This window comes from Mauremys reevesii, linkage group 2, assembly GCF_016161935.1.
Source record: "Mauremys reevesii isolate NIE-2019 linkage group 2, ASM1616193v1, whole genome shotgun sequence".
Classification (NCBI taxonomy): Eukaryota; Metazoa; Chordata; order Testudines; family Geoemydidae; genus Mauremys; species Mauremys reevesii.
In genome coordinates, this window is record NC_052624.1 from 241560439 (window position 1) to 241565501 (window position 5063).

Below are 5063 nucleotides of genomic sequence, written 5' to 3' on the forward strand. Positions count from 1 at the left end.
TCCCCTCCTTCTCCTAATGCTAGAGAATCTGTGGGTGCTCATTTCCTGCTGCCCCCATGCCAGTATCTCTGTTTGCCCCCCCATTTTCCTTTCACTACATGCCAGGGGCTCTGTGTCCTCCCCACTTCTCTTGTCGAGTGTTCCTCTCAGCCTACCAATATCTAGAAGTTTACACAGTTCATTGCATCAGTAGCCAATGTCACTGGACACACCAGGGGCTCCTGGCATGCCTCCACTCCCCCTACAATTTGTAATTTGTTATATGATTTTTCCCCCCTGTTTATCTGGGAGATGAATCATTCAGAGTGTCAACATTTAAAACTTTATTGGGACAACAGACAGAACTTAAATACAGGAAAATGGTATCCTGGAGGTGTTGAAGGCTGCCATCAACTGGTTCTTGGATTTACGGACAAATATATAAGTGGATGAACCTGCTTAGTCTGCTAATCAGAACTGAGGGGCTCCATATAGCCCCCATTTCTCCCTTCCAGTTTTCTGATTTTCTCCCAGATCAATGAGGGTCTAGGACTGACACCTAGAAATTCCCTGAAATATTGGAATTGATTGGATACAGCATTCAAAAGTTATTGAGTTACATCCAGAGAGACAAGTCAAGAAATGCTGTTGAGTTGAGTATAAAGCCTCAGTTCACTCGACCACTTATTAGATTTTTAGCTGTATATATTTTATGGTTAAAGGGAAACTTAAAGGGGGATTTTTTTTAAACAGTCATTTAAAAGGAAAAAAACTGGTTGCAAGTGCACATTATATGGTCAGGTTATCCTCTAACATCTGAAAATCTCTGTTTAGAAGGAAAATGTTGACACACTCTAAATAATAGCTGTAATGCAGTTAGGTAACTTCAGAGTGTGCAGGTACATTGTTTTTGATTTAATAGAAGGCTAAATGATTTATGAATGAGACTACTCTGGCAAGGCAAATATAAATGGCTTCCTCAACAATCCATAACATCACTAAGTCCCAGACTTTACTTTAGACTTGTAGATTACTTTACTCTGTGGTGAGATGCCAATTTCCCACCCTAGAGATATGATCTGCAAAGGATATTTTTTCAGCTTTTTAGGATGGGAAAATATGTTTGACTATAACCCAGATGTTTGAATGTATTTGACATTTCATGGCCTTGGCCTTTCCATGTTTTCTCCTCCTTGCTGGATCTGTCCCTCTCTGTTTAGCTGCCAGAGGAATGGAGCTGATATGTCTAAATAGTTTCCTTGTCATATCATAACTGCTCTGATTTAAGACTCACTACTTTACCTGATGCGATCAATCTGCCCTTTCCATAGACACAAAGTAACAATTTCCCCAATGAGCTGTAAGCAAAATCATCCCAGCTTCTCAGAAGTGCTTATTGACGGCTTCTTTTGGATAATATGCAGCTGCAATGTGTTTGAAACATTTTCTTTTGCATTTACCTAGCTAATCCACAGGTTTGTTCTAGCCTACAATCCTAAAAACCTAGCTCTCCCTCATTATTGCAGTTAGCACAGGGAAAAAACAAACGGAACATCCTGTACCTTTGTGGGCGTTCTAACTCTGGTCTACTTTATGCAGCTGTCAGCTCATATTTTCTGTGCAGTTTAATTGACAGTGTCATGGAATATGCCTTTCTCATTTCAATGTCATGAAGCTGATAGTCTTCAGTTCAGATTATTCCATGTTATCCAGCTCATATTACATTACGGTGAAAAGAATTTCACCTGAAAAGAAAGAGGGATCAAGCCAAAAGGAATGGGAACGGCCCAAAAGAGCATTTGATACACATTCTCTTCCTGGAAAAGCAAGCTATGTGCCAAAAAAATCCAATCCTGTAAATTAATGTTGACTCTGGGCATCTTTACTTTTTGCAACCCTTTTGTTACACTTCATAATGTTGGAGCAATTTGTTATTTTCTCGTGAACAGCTAGCAATCTCTCTAACCTTAAAGGAACAGTCATAGACAATCAAACATGCAATCACTCACACACTCCTATACAAATTGTGCCAATAAAAACAACATATAAATATGTCAGCTGCAACCATTTTTTAATCCTAAATTCAGCTCTAAAAAAATTCTTTGAAGTGAAGTATTCCTCTCACTCCTAAAATATAACCCATTCTAAAAGCTATTATGCATATATATATATATGCATCATATATATGCATAATATGATGTTAAACTGCTACTTTCCCAAGCTTAGGGATAATGCCAAGCAAAAATGTAAATTATTTTTAAGTCCAACTTACTGTATCATTTGGTTGTAGACTTCAAGGGCACCAAAGGGTCAAGCCCCTAACTCTCTTCTGGATTCATAGAATATCAGGGTTGGAAGGGACCTCAGGAGGTCATCTAGTCCAACCCCCAAAGGAGAAGGATTCTTTCTCTCCTTCTGGTTTTCATAAAACAGAACAAGTGCAAAAGGATTTGATCCTGTCTCCACGGAAGTTTATATGAGCGTTGCAATTCACTTCAGTGGGGATATGACTAGCTCTTAAGATATTACTAGAAAAAGCAGTGACACAAAGAATGGCTACTTACAGACATAATGTAAGACTTTGAAACAATGAGAGGAAGAATTTTTCTTATCTAGGTTTCTCAACCAGAGGAATTTACTAACATTACTTCCTATTAGGATCTGGAATTGTTGATTCTAGCAGCCAATAGGAGAAACAGATTTCCTGGTTTCAACTTTTTTTTCTGTTCAGGGGGCAATAGCGAAGGTTATGATGAGATAGGGAGGAAGAAGAGGTGAGTCAGAGATGGTTTGGGCTTTATTACTCTTGGTACTTTTGTCTGTCTTCTATCTGACATAATGACGTCCCATTTGCTATCATGGTTATGCATTATGGTTCATCTTGGAAAGGTTAACGAAGGGTGGTTCTGGGATCAATCTATGCTTGGATGGATACCTAAGGGTCTTATCAACCCCTACCTGCCATTAGAAGACTAAAGGTAGCTATCTGAATCTGACCCTCATGAAGAAGCCTTCTTCTGATCTAACTGGACCTGAGGGGTTGATAGGAATCTTACTAGAATGCAGCCCTCATGTCACCATTGGGAGCATGGGGCGGGGGGAGATTTGAGAAGAAATATTTTGATCCCAATTTTGGATTCATTATGTTCTCTTAAGTAAAAAACCTGGCAAACCTCTTAACTTAGTGCCAAGTAATGATTAGAAGAAAAGAACAGATTACAGATTACAAGCAACAACAGAGATAGAAGTTGGTGAACAAAGCCAAGCTGAAAAGAATTATCTGGGATACCCTCCTTCATAAACACACTTCATGCTTACACAGCACATGTTCCAGGTGGTTTTGCTCATGCTATATTGAAAACTATGTTTATTATTCTTCTGTTTCAGTACTGACCAATCACAATACAACAATTAAAATGGGAGTCCTATTGACCCTAGTTGCCTGATTTTTCAGCAACTTGGGCACATACCACAATTGCCTGTGCAAATCATATAACTCTGTAAATGATCATAGTTAGTCATTTGTATGAACAATTACCCAGTCTCCACGTGCAATCACAGTAATGGCACATGCACATTTAGATTGTGCTTTTGAAAAGCACAAAGTCAGTATGAGTCATGTGACTATCTCCCTTTATCTATGCATCTAACTTGTTATTAAAAAAAATCAGATTCTTAATGTTGTCCATGTTACTAAATTAACGTATATGTGTGACACAAGGCCCACGCTATGTGGATTTAATTATGTTAGCAACAATATTTTCTAGAACATTGTCAAGAAAGATCCTGCCTTGGTGGTATTTGACTCACAGCTGAGTTCCAAACTGGGTGTTGCTGCTGTGAATGTGGCATGGTTTCCCTGTCCAGTATTGGCAGATATTTTTGTAAAGAACCATGCTAGTTTTAGCTATGCTCAACCCTCCATAGTTACACATGGGCACCGTTATTCGCTCATTCATACTATGGTTTATATGTTTGTTAGGTGTGGATGGAAATCAGGTTAAAACTGTGTTACCCAAAGTGCGAACAGGGTTTTAGATATTTGTTTGGTATTTAAGTAATCAATCAATAGCTGTCTTAAGGTTTTATACTGCTGCCCATCACTGCAGTATCTTGAGCACACTCACGCTTGGTGACATCCTATCTTAGGTTCACAAATAATAAGCCTTGAGCTGTTTTGAAGTCACCACTTTCTCAGAAATACAAATTAAGATAGTTGAAAAAATATGCCATGAGACTCAGTGTCACAAATGTCGATGAGCAAGCCTCTTTATGTTGTTTGTAAATCCTTTTCTGCTGTCATAGTGATTCACATCCCTTTAATTTATACTTCGCTTGGTTTGTCTGGCTTTCCTCAGTTTGGAGGGAACATGCACAGCTGATGTATGTGTCATCCCACCCAGGGCAGCTTTAAACAGGCAGCTCAGGACCCATTACAGTTAGTTATCCTGTTCCTTACAGTCTCAAACCAAATTGACATATTTGTTGGATTTTCTGTAAGTCATTTAACAAATAAACAAAAGAAAGAGTTAATCTGTAGGATGAAGACGCCAAGCAATTGAAAGCTGATGGCAGATGTTCTTAGTTGCCAATCACAGCAAAATTTCACATAAACCAAAAGCAAAGTTTTAGGTTTACATGAGGTGCCTCTACGACAGTTTTATATTTAAAGTGCAAAAGATTAGGGGTGAACTTGTATTGCAAATCTGTACCTTGCCAAATAAAAAGGTGTTATGTAACATGAATGCTATTCACCTTGGGGCCTGCCTACATTTTTGGGTCTTGTGAGACACAGGTCATCAGTATGCATATAGATGAGGCTGACCCAGGCAGATTTATAGGCTTTGGCATTTAGATTAACTTTTTCAGGATGACAAAGCATAACCTATTGTTACAATTAGGTAAAGAGGGTGGTTTTATGTGCAAAACAAATTTTTCATCCATCTGATATTTATTATGAGGTAAAATTCTTCAGGCTACTGAAGAACATTCCATAACATGTATTCACCTGCCACTCTGGATTATGTAAGAAGACTTTCACCACTACCAACAATAGCCAGTTATTTAAAATCAGTATTGTGAGC